Source organism: Balaenoptera physalus (genome assembly GCF_965194825.1).
Source record: "Balaenoptera physalus genome assembly, contig: SUPER_5_unloc_1, whole genome shotgun sequence".
NCBI classification, from domain to species: domain Eukaryota; kingdom Metazoa; phylum Chordata; class Mammalia; order Artiodactyla; family Balaenopteridae; genus Balaenoptera; species Balaenoptera physalus.
In genome coordinates this window covers 183154-199647 of record NW_028126538.1, presented here as the reverse complement: position 1 = coordinate 199647, position 16494 = coordinate 183154, and the positions used below count along the sequence as shown (strand labels likewise).

At 42.5% G+C, this 16494-nt stretch overlaps 1 long non-coding RNA gene across 2 annotated transcripts in view; it reads left to right on the top strand.

The window, feature by feature from the left end:
* The window catches only part of LOC309662168, a 37025-nt gene that overhangs the window by 2784 nt on the left and 17747 nt on the right, over window positions 1-16494 (top strand). The window contains exons 2-3 of one of the 2 annotated variants that reach the window (XR_014264566.1): window positions 6353-6440; window positions 6535-6587. The exons of the other annotated variant lie outside the window; for it this stretch is intronic. This is a non-coding gene — a long non-coding RNA (uncharacterized lncRNA). Of the gene's footprint in view, window positions 1-6352; window positions 6441-6534; window positions 6588-16494 lie in introns of those variants that run through there. 2 annotated transcript variants of the gene reach the window in all.

Sequence of the window (16494 nt, the reverse complement as noted above, 5' to 3'; positions counted from 1 at the left end):
TCCCTCTATGCCCACTTTCTGGAGAGTTTTTATCAGAAATGGGTGTTGAATTTTGTCAAAAGCTTTTTCTGCATCTATTGAGATGATCATATGGTTTTTATTCTTCAATTTGTTAATATGGTGTATCACATTGATTGATTTGCGTATATTGAAGAATCCTTGCATCCCTGGGATAAATCCCACTTGATCGTGGTGTATGATCCTTTTAACGTGTTGTTGGATTCTGTTTGCTAGTATTTTGTTGAGGATTTTTGCATCTATATTCATCAGTGATATTGGTCTGTAATTTTCTCTTTTTGTAGTATCTTTGTCTGGTTTTGGTATCAGGGTGATGGTGGCCTCATAGAATGAGTTTGGGAGTGTTCCTTCCTCTGCAATTTTTTGGAAGAGTTTGAGAAGGATGGGTGTTAGCGCTTCTCTAAATGTTTGATAGAATTCACCTGTGAAGCCATCTGGTCCTGGACTTTTGTTTGTTGGAAGATTTTTAATCACAGTTTCAATTTCATTACTTGTGATTGGTCTGTTCATATTTTCTGTTTCTTCCTGATTCAGTCTTGGAAGGTTATACCTTTCTAAGAATTTGTCCATTTCTTCCAGGTTGTCCATTTTATTGGCATAAAGTTGCTTATAGTAGTCTCTTAGGATGTTTTGTATTTCTGCGGTGTCTGTTGTAACTTTTCCTTTTTCATTTCTGATTTTATTGATTTGAGTCCTCTCCCTCTTTTTCTTGATGAGTCTGGCTAATGGCTTATCAATTTTGTTTATCTTCTCAAAGAACCAACTTTTAGTTTTATTGATCTTTGCTATTGTTTTCTTTGTTTCTATTTCATTTATTTCTGCTCTGATCTTTATGATTTCTTTCCTTCTGCTAACTTTGGGTTTTGTTTGTTCTTCTTTCTCTAGTTTCTTTAGGTGTAAGGTTAGATTGTTTACTTGAGATTTTTCTTGTTTCTTTAGGTAGGCTTGTATAGCTATAAACTTCCCTCTTAGAACCGCTTTTGCTGCATTCCATAGGTTTTGGGTCGTTGTGTTTTCATTGTCATTTGTCTCTAGGTATTTTTTTATTTCCTCTTTGATTTCTTCAGTGATCTCTTGGTTATTTAGTAACGTATTGTTTAGCCTCCATGTGTTTGTCTTTTTTACGTTTTTTTCCCTGTAATTCATTTCTAATCTCATAGCGTTGTGGTCAGAAAAGATGCTTGGTATGATTTCAATTTTCTTAAATTTACTGAGGCTTGATTTGTGACCCAAGATGTGATCTATCCTGGAGAATGTTCCGTGCGCACTTGAGAAGAATGTGTAATCTGCTGTTTTTGGATGGAATGTCCTATAAATATCAATTAAATCTATCTGATCTATTGTGTCATTTAAAGCTTCTGTTTCCTTATTCATTTTCATTTTGGATGATCTGTCCATTGGTGTAAGTGAAGTGTTAAAGTCCCCCACTATGATTGTGTTACTGTCGATTTCCTCTTTTATAGCTGTTAGCAGTTGCCTTATGTATTGAGGTGCTCCTATGTTGGGTGCATATATATTTATAATTGTTATATCTTCTTCTTGGATTGATCCCTGGATCATTATGTAGTGTCCTTCCTTGTCTCTTGTAACATTCTTTATTTTAAAGTCTATTTTATCTGATATGAGTATAGCTACTCCAGCTTTCTTTTGATTTCCATTTGCATGGAATATCTTTTTCCATCCCCTCACTTTCAGTCTGTATGTGTCCCTAGGTCTAAAGTGGGTCTCTTGTAGACAGCATATATATGGGTCTTGTTTTTGTATCCATTCAGCCAGTCTATGTCTTTTGGTTGGGGCGTTTAATCCATTCACGTTTAAGGTAATTATCGATATGTATGTTCCTATGACCATTTTCTTAATTGTTTTGGGTTTGTTTTTGTAGGTCCTTTTCTTCTCTTGTGTTTCCCACTTAGAGAAGTTCCTTTAGCATTTGTTGTAGAGCTGGTTTGGTGGTGCTGAATTCTCTTAGCTTTTGCTTGTCTGTAAAGCTTTTGATTTCTCCATCAAATCTAAATGTGATCCTTGCCGGGTAGAGTAATCTTGGTTGTAGGTTCTTCCCTTTCATCACATTAAGTATATCATGCCACTCCCTTCTGGCTTGCAGAGTTTCTGCTGAGAAATCAGCTGTTAACCTTATGGGAGTTCCCTTGTATGTTATTTGTCGTTTTTCCCTTGCTGCTTTCAATAATTTTTCTTTGTCTTTAATTTTTGCCACTTTGATTACTATGTGTCTCGGCGTGTTTCTCCTTGGGTTTATCCTGTATGGGACTCTCTGCGCTTCCTGGACTTGGGTGGCTATTTCCTTTCTCATGTTAGGGAAGTTTTCGACTATAATCTCTTCAAATATTTTCTCTGGTCCTTTCTCTCTCTCTTCTCCTTCTGGGACCCCTATAATGCGAATGGTGTTGCGTTTAATGTTGTCCCAGAGGTCTCTTAGGCTGTCTTCATTTCTTTTCATTCTTTTTTCTTTAGTCTGTTCCGCAGCAGTGAATTCCACCATTCTGTCTTCCAGGTCACTTATCCGTTCTTCTGCCTCAGTTATTCTGCTATTGATTCCTTCTAGTGTAGTTTTCATTTCAGTTATTGTATTGGTCATCTCTGTTTGTTTGTTCTTTAATTCTTCCAGGTCTTTGTTAATCATTTCTTGCATCTTCTCGATCTTTGCCTCCATTCTTATTCCGAGGTCCTGGATCATCTTCACTATCATTATTCTGAATTCTTTTTCTGGAAGGTTGCCTATCTCCACTTCATTTAGTTGTTTTTCTGGGGTTTTTTCTTGTTCCTTCATCTGGTACATAGCCCTCTGCCTTTTCATCTTCTCTATCTTTCTGTAACTGTGGTTTTTGGTCCACAGGCTGCAGGATTGTAGTTTTTCTTGCTTCTGTTGTCTGCCCTCTGGTGGTTGAGGCTATCCAAGAGGCTTGATGGGAGGCTCTGGTGGTGGGTAGAGCTGACTGTTGCTGTGGCGGTCAGAGCTCAGTAAAACCTTAATCCACTTGACTGTTGATGGGTGGGGCTGGGTTCCCTCCCTGTTGCTGTGGCATCAGAGCTCAGTAAAACCTTAATCCACTTGACTGTTGATGGGTGGGACTGGGTTCCCTCCCTGTTGGTTGTTTTGCCTGAGGCAACCCAACACTGGAGCCTACCCGTGCTCTTTGGTGGGGTTAATGGCAGACTCTGGGAGGGCTCACGCCAAGGAGAACTTCCCAGAACCTCGGCTGCCAGTGTCCTTATCCCCACGGTGAAACAGAGCCACCACTCGCCTCTGCAGGAGACCCCCCAACACCAGCAGGTAGGTCTGGTTCAGTCTCCCCCAGGGTCACTGCTCCTTCCCCTGGGTCCCGATGCACACATTACTTTGTGTGTGCCCTCCAAGAGTGGGATCTCTGTTTCCCCCAGTCCTGTCAAAGTCCTGCAATCAATTCCCACTAGGCTTCAAAGTCTGATTCTCTAGGAATTCCTCCTCCCGTAGCCGGACCCCCAGGTTGGGAAGCCTGAGGTGGGGCTCAGAAGCTTCACTCCAGTGGGTGGACTTCTGTGGTATGTGTTCGCCAGTCTGTGAGTCACCCACCCAGCAGTTATGGGATTTGATTTTACTCTGATTGCGCCCCTCCTACCGTCTCACTGTGGCTTCTCCTCTGTCCTTGGACGTGGGGTATCCTCCTTGGTGAAGTCCAGGGTCTTCCTGTCAATGATTGTCCAGCAGCCAGTTTTGATTCTGGTGCTCTCGCAAGAGGGAGTGAGAGCACGTCCTTCTACTCCGCCATCTTGAATTTCTCTCTTTCTTTTTTCTGGAACTTGATTTTTAAAAATTTTAAATTGTGGTAAAATACGCATAACAATGACCATCTTAATCATTTTTAAGTGTTCACTTCAATAGTGTTAAATATATTCACATGGATATGTAACCAATCTCCAGAACTTTTTCACCCTGCAAAGCTGAAAATCTATACGCATCAAACAACTCTCCATTTCTCTGTCTCCCTACTCCCTGGCATCCGCCATGTGGTACTTACTGTTTCTATGCGTTTGACTACTCTGGATATCTCATAATATAGTATTTGCCCTTTTGTGACTGGTTTACATCACTTAGCATAATGTCTTCAAGTTTCATCTATATTGTAGCATGCGTCATAATTTCCTTCCTTTTTTAAAAAAAATTAATTAATTAATTAATTAATTAATTATTTTTGGCTGTGTTGGGTCTTCGTTTCTGTGCGAGGGCTTTCTCTAGTTGAGGCAAGCGGGGGCCACTCTTCATCACGGTGCGCGGGCCTCTCACTATCGCGGCCTCTCTTGTTGTGGAGCACAGGCTCCAGACGCGCAGGCTCAGTAGTTGTGGCTCACGGGCCCAGTTGCTCCGCGGCATGTGGGATCTTCCCAGACCAGGGCTCGAACCCGTGTTCCCTGCATTGGCAGGCGGATTCTTAACCACTGCGCCACCAGGGAAGCCCTCCTTCCTTTTTAAGGCCAAATAATATACCTCTCTCTCTCTCTCTCCCTCTCTCTCTCTCTCCATCTCTCTCTCTCTCTCTCTCTCTCTCTCTCTCTCTCTATATATATATATATATATATATACACACACACACACAAACACACACACACTACATTTTGCTTGTCCACTCCATCAATGGACACTCGGGTTACTTCCACCTTTTGGCTATTGTGAATAATGCTGCTGTGAACATGGATGTACTGTTATATCTGCTTTCAATTGTTTTGGATATATACCTAGAAGTAGGATTGCTGGATTTTATGGTAATTCTATATTTAATTTTATTGTGGAACTTCTATACTGTTTCCCATAGCAGCTGCACCATTTTACATTCCCACCAACGGTGCACAAGAGTTCCAAATTCTCCACATCTTCACTAACACTTGTTATATTCTGTTTTTTTATTTTTTTCGATTACAGCCATCCTGTTGGGTGTGAGGTGATATCTCGTTGTGGTTTTGATTTGTAGTTCCCTAATGATTAGCAATGTTGAGCAGCTTTTCATGTCATCTTTGGAGAAATGTCTATTCTAGTCTTTGCCCATTTTTAAATTAGATGTTGTTTGGTTTTCTGTTGTTGAGTTGCAGGAGTTCTTTATATATTCTGGATCTTAACCCCTTGTTAGATAAATGGTTTGCACATATTTTCTCTGATTCCATACTTTGCCTTTTTACGGTTGTGTTTTTGATGCTGAGAAGTTTTAAATATTGATGTAGTCCAATTTACCTATTTTTACTTTTGTTCCCTGTACTTTTGCTGTCGTATTCAAGAACTCATTGCCAAATCCAATGAAGCTCTCTCCCTGTGTTTTCTTCTAAGAGTTTTATAGTTTTTATCTTTTATGTTTAGGTCTTTGATCCATTTTGAGTTAACTTTTGTATATGGTGTATGGTAAGGGTCCATGTCATTCTTTTGCATGTGGATACCAGTTTTTTAAACACTATTTGCTGAAAAGACTCTCCTTTCCCCACTGAATGGTTTTGGCATCCTTGCTGAAGATCATTTGACCATATACTTGAGGGTTTATTTCTGGACTTTCTATTTTATTCCATTGGTCTATATGTCTGTCTTTTTGCCAGTACCACATTGTTTTGATTACTGTTGCCTTGTATTAAGTTTTGAAATCTAGAATATGAGACCTCCAACTTTATTCTTCTTTGTCAAGATTATTTTAGTTATGTAGGTTCCAGTGAGATTCCATGTGAATTTTAGGATGGGTTTTTTTCTGATTCTGCAAAAAATGTCACTGAGATTTTTATAGGGATTGCATTAAATCTGGAGATCACTTTGGTTAGTACTGACATGTTAACAGTATTAATTCTCCAGTCCATGAACATGGAATGTTTTTCCATTTATTTGTGTCTTCTTTAATTTCTCTTAGCATCATTTTGTAGTTTTCAGTGTACAAGTCTTTTGCCTCTTCAGTTAAGTTTACAGGGTAAGGATTTTGAAGAAGTACTGTCTAATAGAAATATAATGCATGCCACGAATTCAAGCCACTTGTGTAAATTTAAATTTTCTAATAGCCACATAGAAAGAAACAATAAATTTTAATAACATTTTACTTAACCCAATATATCCAAAATATTATCTTTTCAATAGGTAATCAATGTAAAATTACTGGGACATTTATACTTTTTTTCACACACTGTCTTCAAAATCCAGTGTTTATACTTACAGTACAGCACATCTTAATTCAGATTAGCCTCCTGTGGCTACTGGCTACATATTAGAGAGCACAGTTTTGAAGGATGAGTAGTTTACTAGACAAAGAAATGGAGGAGGGCAACCCAGGCAGAGAAAATAGTGTGAGCAAAAGCTTTTGCATTTGTCACTCAGAGAGATGTCTGGAATATCCGAAGTGAAAGTAGAGAAATGGTGGGAGATGAAGATGAAATGTCATGCAGTGGGCAGCCCATGAAGGTAGGTGGGTGTCTTTCATGCCCAGCAGAAGTAGCATGTGAGGGGAGTCACTGACTGGCTTTATGCAGCGTAATAATATGATCAAGTTTGCATTTCAGAAGGACCACTCTAGAAGAGGTGTGGAGAATGATTGGACTGCAGGTAGACAGAGGTAAGACTGAAGGCAAGAAGAGCAGTCAGGGCACCATTTTAAGAGTCTGGTCGATTGATGAGGAGGGTCTGAAGTAAGACAAAGTTACAGATTCTGGAAAAGATGTGTTAGAGAGGAGACTATAAAGCCAGAGGAACTCAAATAGAAGAACCAACAGGATTTGATGCTTGACTGAAAATGAAGGAGGAGAAATAAAAAGTACAGGATTCTTTCTGGGTCCCTGGGTTGGATATTCAGGTGAAAAACAGTGTCACTTACTGAGATACTAAATCGTACTGTGTTTATTACCACTTTTGTGAAACGGGGACGATAGTACCTCCCGTACGGTATTTCTATGGTGACTGAAGTTTAGAACAGCGTCTGGCATGTAGCACGGAGTCCATAAATATTAGTCATCTTCATCACCATCACATGGGTCATCATTTCTGAGAAGGGACTGAAGACATATTCAGTATAGTCAACACTTGGTAAATATGCATATAGGCCTGGAGCCCAGCAAAGGTCTAGGCTGGAGAGAGTAACTTAGTGGTAGTTCAATTTAGTAAAATCCATGGCAGTGGAAGCAGTTGCCCAGGGAAGGTAAGAAAAGGACTCAGGATAGACTTCTAGTGAACTGCTATTTGTGAGAATAGCAAAGAAAGAGAAGCCAGTGGTGAGGACAAAGCAGGACTGATGAGAGATGGGGAAGAAGGTGCAGAGTGTGGGAGAGCAACCTCGAATATTACAGGAAGGCTGGGGAGGATGGGAATGAAGAGACCACTTCATACAGAGGTCATCGCTGACCTTTGCCAAGGCCTTTTCATTGAGTGATGGGAACAGACCTTACACAGAGGTGTGTTTAAGAATAAGGAGGAGGAGCGGGACTCCCCTGGTGGTCCAGTGGTGGTTAACCCTGCACTTCCAATGCAGGGGGGGCAGGTTCGAACCATGGTTGGGGAAATAAGATCCCACATGCTGCACGGCTCGGCCAAAAAAAAAAGGAATAAGGAGGAGGAGACAAGCATGGCATACCTGTGTAAATTAATTTTCAAGAAGTTTGGCAATGAAGAGCCGAAGGACAGAGAGGTGAAGCTGAGTGTGTTTCTGAGGAATCTGAATATATCTATTGGGTTAGGGAATGATAATGAAAGGTCAAAGTTCAAAAATATAAGAACGAGGATGCTTGATGGAACTATTTTCCTAGGGTTGGGGGTTAGACAGAATGGGATCAGGTGATCAGATGGTTGGCTGAGCTTTGAAGAGAGGGACAGCTTTTTCTTGACACTGGAAGGAAATGAGGATGAGGGCAGATTTAGCTTGCAGAGTGAGCCAGTAAAGTGAGGCAGGGTGCTGTGATTCAGGGCTGGTTTGCTCTGAAGGGAGGTCAGATCACCTGCTAGGTAAGCAGAGTGGGAATTTGGTAGAAAGCTGGGGAAAAGTGATGAAAGATTCCAGGAGCTGTTGAGCAGAATGAGAGAGGAAGCTGACCAAGACCCCTAAAAGGTTGTAGAGCCAAATTAAGGGCCCAAGTAAGAACGGAAGCCACAAGCTCGTAAGGCGCCAGTCTGCACAGTCGTGGTGACACAGCCTCACTCGGCAGTCGGATGGGATCTCCAGATGGAAGTGGGGATGGGGGCTTGATGGGAGGACAAGAGAGCCGGGTGACTGAGGTGCTGGTGAGACAGAAGTTTGTGAGGAGTCCAGGCTGGGGAAAGGGGGAGGAAATGTGATCAGAAGGAAGTGAAGGACTCGCAGGTAGTGGAGGAAGCAAAGGCATCGAGGTTTGGAGGAAGCTGAAGGGTAGATTTCTATCTGTCAGGGAATGAGAGTAAAGGAAGCAATGGCCACTGTGCACCAAGAGTGGGATTCGGAACTTAAGACCTATGGTGGTCGAAGAGTTTCCAATGATAAACTCCAAGGTGAGGCCACAGGGTTATATAGGAGGTGGCGGTCGCTGGAGCTGGGGAGGCTGAGGTATCTGGACAGCACCTCCACGAAAGGCTGAAGTCCCACAGGGAGGCATATGGGTTTAGCTGGAGAAGATTGTGAGCCAGGTGCCCAAGGGCTGTGGGGAGGTTTCCTAAACAAGGACAGGTAACAGTTCTCAAATGTCAATGAACAGTTACAAGTTTACAAACACAAACTACAAAAGGGCAGCTCTGAGATGTACTGGGAGAAAACCGTCATAGCCAGAATGCCTAGGTTCTGGCCAACAGTATGTGCCTCGGAGTAGAGGTTGCTTCAGGTAGGGAGAGAAGGAGGACAGGAGATGAAAGTGTTGGATGGCAACACTACCTATAAAAACTGTGTGTGAGACTTGCTTGTGAGGTGTGTGGGCTGGCGTGGTCAGGAGGGCTTCATGGAGACGGTGGCAGCAAACAAGGCCCTGAAAGATAGAATGACCTGGTAGCAACTCCCAGTTGGAACACTGTGCCAGAGAAGTCTCAGAGATGGGAGTGAGCCTGGCAAAGTATCTAGCTAAAGGGTTAATACAAGATTTTTAAAAATTGTATAAGAAATGTTTGTGGAGGGACTTCCCTGGTGGTCCAGTGGTTAAGACTGCGCACTCCCAATGCAGGGGGCCCTGGTTCAATCCCTGGTCAGGGAACTAGGTCCTGCATGCCGCAACTAAGACCCGGCACAGCCAAATAAATAAGTAAATAAATAAATTAAAAAAAAAAAAAGGAGTTTGTGGAGAAAATGCAGGCTCTGGGGAGGAAGGAAAGAGGAAGAAAAGATCCATTCTTGAAGTAAGAGATTTACAGTGATTCTCATGCCTATGGTTTTCTTAAGGAAATTTAGATTTTGGCTACAGGAACTACAGTGTTGTGAAAATGATCCAGGTTTGGCATCTGAAAACCTGGCTTTGAGTTTGGCTTCACCCCTCTGAATTAGCAAGTCTGAGTACTCTGTGATTTGGGGACCATGACAGTCTCTTAGATCTTCAATTTCATCCTACATAATGTAAGAATTAAGACAGCTCCATTCTGGGAATACTCTCTGTGCAATTTACCTAATAATCTAACTTTGGTTTTTTCATGTGCTAAATGGCTATACCACTTACCTCACAGGAACAGAGCTCAGGACGATGTCTGATACCTAGTTAAGTGCTGAATAATGTTGGTATTTTATCGGTTTTTAATCATACCAGAGAGATAGGCTCCACACAGTTACGAAACCTGCCTGGCCAGGACGCCAGGATGCTTCTGGGGGCCCCAGACTGGGAAGAGACACATCCCTGGGTGGGCTGGAGGGATTCAGACCTTGAAGGAAGGGATTCTGGCTGCACCAGGATTCGTTTGCTCTGAAGGGAACTATGAAATAAAATAAAATCTCCTGCTCTACTTTATCAAGGTAATCATTTAAGGCAACTCCTTTGGCTCAGGAAGGAATGAACTCTGCAGCTCTTGCGGATTAAAGGACGGGGGGTTGCCTCTTGGATGAGATGCATGGACAGCAATTTCAAATGTAAACCTCTTTCTGCTCCCAGAGTAAGAAAACCACTCATAGGCTTTAGATTAGAGTGATCTCAGGAGAGCATAAAGTTGGGAAGTTAGCCTCCAAGACTATGGGAGGATCGGTTTTGAGACACAGCAACACCACGGCATACTAGAAAATTAGTCTTCTCAGCTTCCTTCAATCACAGGAGTGTTGTCATCTCTGCTTCTGTACTAAATGGATTGGAATATTTTCCCCATTAAGATTTTATAGCAGTGGATGAGGGGAAGCTGTTCCTCTGAAAGGAATGCGTCTATTGCTTTGGCTGCGAAGAGAGGAAGGGGTTTTCTTTTAACAAAACCCCAGCCTTACTGCTTAAGACTCTCCCCCCATTTCCTGACCACTCTTCATAGAGTGCTCCAGTTTGGCAGCAGGAAACTGGCCACTGGAAATAGCCAGATGTGAAGACCCTACTTCCTAATTCATAGATAGGAGAGGGTCTACTTAGTGAAAAACCCAACCCAAACCTGCCTCTGATATCACCTGTCAGTGACATGCTGCCCCCTGCATCTTTCCAAGTTATCTTCAGTTTGAATCAATTAAGAGTCCTTCCTTAAGCATCTATCGATTTCGCCTCCTCTAGAAGCCAGCACCGAGCTCAGCTCCACGGACAGAGGAGTGCATGGCTGTGCTCCTGGAACTCACAGCCCGGGAGGGAGGCAGAGAGGGATCAAATAATCCCTACAGGGCGTGCATGCACAGACGCTAACCAGTGCTACGGAGGAGTCACTCCTTTTTACGACCCAGCCGTGACACGTGAACATTTGTCAGTACCTACGCCACATCCCCCTTTGACCAACAGCTGCCTACAAATGAGGTCTACAAACCAAAACAAGGTCCACACTCCTCCCCACTCTCTCTCCCTGCTCCCAAATCCCAGCTCTCTGAATGAACAATCCCTATTGTTGTGGCAGAAGAAAGACAGAGCTGATGAGGTTTTCTCCCACATCTCTTCCCACTCTCCCGTCCCCGTCCTCCGACAACACCCACCTTTCTTTTAGGATAGTTATTTTGGTTTCCAAGGGCAGATGAACAGAGAAGCTCTTATTTACTTCTCAGCATTAGCTGCTGTCATTGTTTCTGTTTCAATGACCTCTTTCTCTTCTTGCTGTGTCCGTTACCACGGACTGCTCTTAAAGCAAAGGCCCTGTGGTTCTCTAGCTGGGAGAGGGCATTTGTCAATAGAGTTCAGGAATGTCAAAAGGGTGACCCAGATTTGCAGCACCAGAGGGAAAACTCATTCATTGTTGAGTGTCCTGTGTAATCAAATATAGCGTATTCTTTTTTTAAAATTAATTAATTTATTTTTGGTTGCGTTGGGTCTTCGTTGATGTGCATGGGCTTTCTCTAGTTGTGGCGAGCAGGGGCTTCTCTTAATAGTGGTGCACGGGCTTCTCATTGCACTGGCTTCTCTTGTTGCAGAGCACGGGCTCTAGGTGCATGGGCTCAGTAGTTGTGGCGTGTGGGCTTAGTTGCTCCACGGCATGTGAGATCTTCCCGGACCAGGGCTCGAACCCATGTCCCCTGCATTGGCAGGCGGATTCTTAACCACTGCACCACCAGGGAAGGCCTAGCGTATTCTTGATGTGGGGAACGGGTGTGTAGAAAGGTTAATTTCATGGAAATATTTATCATTGCTGAGGGGGACTCACTACTTAAGGACCTCAAGGCCAAGCAAATATATCTGTCCCAAGTCCTCAAATTAGAAACTTATTTCTTAAATGCCCGCCTATTCATTTCCAACCAAGGAAAGCACTGCATTGATTGTTCTTCAGAAAAATCAATCAACTCTTCGAGAGGAAAAAAGGTATCCAAATATAAATAAGCTTGAGTTGTTTCTGTTATCTTTCTTCAAAGCTTTGGTACTATCCCAAAATTGTCTTTGGTTCCTTCTGAAGACTTGTAGGTAACATACAAAGACACTGTGGGACAGGTAGATGGGTCATAGACTTCCAGAGCTGTAAGTGAAATTAGAGATCATCTAGTCCTACCCCCTCATTTTACAGGTGAGAAATGGAGGCAAAAGGAAATGGGGTGGTTTGACCAACAGTAAGTGGCAGAGAACACACTAGAACCCAGCTCTTTGACTCTCAGATCGGTGCTCTGCTTCACTGTCCCTCGTGAAGATGTAATTATAGCAACTGGGATAGAGCGGGCTCTCTAGTAGCTTTTTCTTTTACACGTAGATATTCTTTATTTTTTTTTAATTTTTATTTTACATTGGAGTATAGTTGACTTAATTAAACTTAAGAACTTTTGCACAGCAAAGGAAACCATAAACAAGACGAAAAGACAACCCTCAGAATGGGAGAAAATATTTGCAAATGAAACAACAGACAGGATTAATTTCCAAAATATACAAACAGATCATGGAGCTCAATATCAAAAAAACCCAAACAATCCAGTTAAAAAATGGGTGGAAGACCTAAATAGACATTTCTCCAAGGAAGACATACAGATGGACAAGAGGCACATGAAAAGATGCTCAACATCACTAATTATTAGAAAAATGCAAATCAAAGCTACAATGAGGTATCACCTCACACTGGTCAGAATGGCCATTATCAAAATCTAGATAATAACTATCTAGATTGATAGATTGATAACTATCAAAAAATCTAGAAACAAAAAATGTTGGAGGGGGTGTGGAGAAAAGGGAACCCTCTTGCACTGTTGGTGGGAACGTAAATTGATACAGCCACTATGGAGAACAGTATGGAGGGTCCTTAAAAAACTAAAAATAGAACTGCCATACGACCCAACAATCCCACTACTGAGCATATACCCTGAGAAAACCATAATTCAAAAAGAGACATGTACCCCAATGTTCACTGCAGCACTATTTACAATAGCCAGGACATGGAAACAACCTAAGTGTCCATCGACAGATGAATGGATAAAGAAGATGTGGCACATATATACAATGGAATATTACTCAGCCATAAAAAGAAACAAAATTGAGTTATTTGTAGTGAGGTGGGTGGACCTAGAGTCTGTCATACAGAGTGAAGTCAGAAAGAGAAAAACAAATACTGTATGGTAACACATATATATGGAATCTAAAAAAAAAATAAGGTACTGATGAACCTAGTTGCAGGGCAGGAGTACAAAGGCAGACATAAAGAATGGACTTGACATGGGGTGGGAGGGTGAAGCTGGGGTGAAGTGAGAGTAGCATCGACATATATACACTACCAAATGTAAAACAGTTGGCTGGTGGGAAGCAGCAGCATAGCACAGGGAGATTGGCTCAGTGCTTTGCGATGACCTAGAGGGGTGGGATAGGGAGGATGGGACGGAGGCTCAAGAGGGAGCGGATATGGGGACATGCGTATGCATATGGCTGATTCACTTTGTTGTGCAACAGAAACTAACACAGTATTGTGAAGCAATTATACTCCAATAAAGATCTATTAAAAAAAAAAAAAAAAAGAATCCACCTGCCAATGCAGGAGACATGGGTTTGAGCCGTGGTCCACGAAGATCCCACATGCCACAGAGCAACTAAGCCCATGCACCACAACCACTGAGCCACAACTACTGAGCCCGCGTGCCACAACTACTGAAGCCCGCGCGCCTAGAGCCGGTGCTCTGCAACGAGAAGCCACCACAATGAGAAGCCCACGCACCACAACGAAGAGCAGCCCCTGCTCGGCGCAACTAGAGAAAGCCCGCGCGCAGCAACGAAGACCCAACGCAGCCAAAAATAAATACATCTTTTTTTAAAAAAAGAAATGGACTAAAAAAAATCAACAGGGTGTGCAGCTCCACTAAAAAAAGGATCTCAGACATTACTGAGTAATGATGTTTATACAAAGTTATTCTAGGTGACTAACATTGTTTGCTAAGTAAATACTTTAGCAGGTCTCTGGAAACATTAAACCAGAGTGTAAAAAACATGCACCACGGTTAAACCAAAGTCTATTTCCTTTTGTTTGATTTTATTAGGTTTTTCAAGGTCTGTCCCAACACCCTAAAACCCACACATTCCGTATCTCCCAGAGGGGAGAGAAAGCAAACAGCTGGAAATTTAGGAGTGGTGCAGTCTGACCCCAATCAGCTCGTAGGGGCACTACTCAACCTGAGCCTGAGTGAATGGTATGGTCACCAAAGCCCTGAGCAGAGCAGATGCTACAGAAATGTATGTAAAACCAGTGTGCCAGGAAAAGTGGAACTATAAAACTAATTTGATCACTTTTTCTTTGTAATTTAGTTTGGTTAAAAGATTTGGAGCATTTATCTGTTAGGGGAAACAGTTAAGAGCTTCTGCGCATAGGCAGTCCTTCTTCACTGAATAATTGGAGATGCTACCTGCCTGTGACTTCTTCAGCATCTGATGAACACCCTGATAGATTTGTCAGGGGTGACATTTGGGAATGCTGCCACCGCAGCAGTTGAACGACAAAGAGGGGTGCATACGTATATATGTATGTGTGCATTTGTAGATGTCCATTCCAAATGAAGTCTCCACCATGGCTGAGCAGTCAACAGATGGCCTTGCAGTCGTTCTTAGGTGAACACAAATCTGGTTCAGGAGACAAGCGGTTATCAGAAAAGTGTTAACCGATCACCATCCCTCCCTTTATCTTTCAGGCAGGTGTTAAATAGAGTACATCTGCTTGCCAGGAATCCTACTGCATCTTTCCATCCTCCAGCATACATGGGAATTCTCTGAATCCAAAGGAATATATAGGCTTGTTGGACTCTCAACAGTCAGATGCAGAGCAGTTGTTTCCAACTTTCTCCTGCTGCCACACTATTAGAATGAACCACCATCTCCATCAGCCGTGCATCCCACACACATAAAGCTTCTCAGACGGGGCCTAAGGTACATCCATCCCATCCAGCCCAAAAGGTCATACGCAGAGTGGAGGAGAGGAGCAGGTGAAGTATGAGAAAGCACGTCCCAGGGATCTGCTATGTCTCCCAGCCAACGCCCAGCCCCACCTACCAGTTTCCCTCGCACCCCTTTCCTTGTTCGCTTTTCTTCAGGAAAACAAACTGCTCTCTTCCCATAATCTCCTGTTATCTTCATACTGCAAGACTAAACTCTATTTTGGGTTCAAGTCTTCTTACCTCCATCCACTTGTAACAGCTGCTCAGATGTTTGCTGCTGCAAATCGTTTGTTTATACTCATACTTGTAAAATCTTTGGGGTTGGTCAGGGCTCCACTGCCACCTATTCCTGTTTCTCATCTTTTGGAATTTTTTTTGTAAAACGCTGCCAGTTATGCCATTGTCATGTCAAGGTAATCATGCAGCCATAACACAAATCCTAACTATAAGGGCAATACCTCAAAAAAATTACTAGAGGCCAGCCTGCTGTTCAGATGGGGTCTTGGGCTGACACCACAGTCGAGGGTCAGGTCCAGAAGGTCAAGTCGCCGCTTCAGTGAGTCATAGGACTGACTCAGACCACCAAACTCCCAGGGAGCTGATATATCACCCCACTCGTGAGGCTCCAATGCTCATTCATGTTATTAAGGTTCTCCTTTTTCAGTTATAAAACTATTTTTATTTTTTAATGTCTTTTTTTTTTTTTTTGGCTGCATTGGGTCTTCGTTGCTGTGCGTGGGCTTTCTCTAGTTGAGTCCAGTGGGGGTTACTCTTTGTTGCAGTGCGCGGGCTTCTCATTGTGGTGGCTTCTCTTGTTGTGGAGCACAGGCTCTAGGCGCGCGGGCTTCAGTAGTTGTGGCACGTGGGTTCAGTAGTTGTAGCTCGCGGGCTCTAGAGCGCAGGCTCAGTAATTGTGGCACACAAGCTTAGTTGCTCCGCAGCATGTGGGATCTTCGCGGACCACGGCTCAAACCTGTGTCCCCTGCATTGGCAGGTGGATTCTTAACCCCTTCGCCACCAGGGAAGTCCCTATTTTTACTTTTAAAAGAGGGGTTTTATTTGGTGAGCAGGGAATCCCAGCAAAGGAAATTAAGAGGGTCTTGCAAACTATGTCACTTAGGCTGCAAAATGCCTGATGAGCTGCACTTAGTCCTTGAAACAGCACCTGTCTTCACAGTAGTCACACTTTTTATCTTCTGCTTTTCCAACTCACTTAGGTAAAATTGCTTAAACAACGAAAATTATTAGTATCTAATTCTCCTCAAGATTCTATGGGGACCATTATCTTTTGTTTACCACACTGTTCTTAAGACAGATTACAATAAAATCATTTGACGAAAATACTGTCTGAAAATATGTCAATTCAGGAGGCTGACAGAAGTTAAAGCTTTCTTTCTGAACTTAAATACCTCAGAGAAATAGGTAACTTTTTAAAAATGGATGAATAAGTTTCTAAATATAAAATGGAGACAATTCAATCTTAAAACTCAAACAGAATATTGAAAACATTAATAGAAAAAAGTTCAATGCATCCTACAGAATGAAAATGCTCAATCTTTTCCTATAGATACTTAAAACTAGTGATCCCACTTTT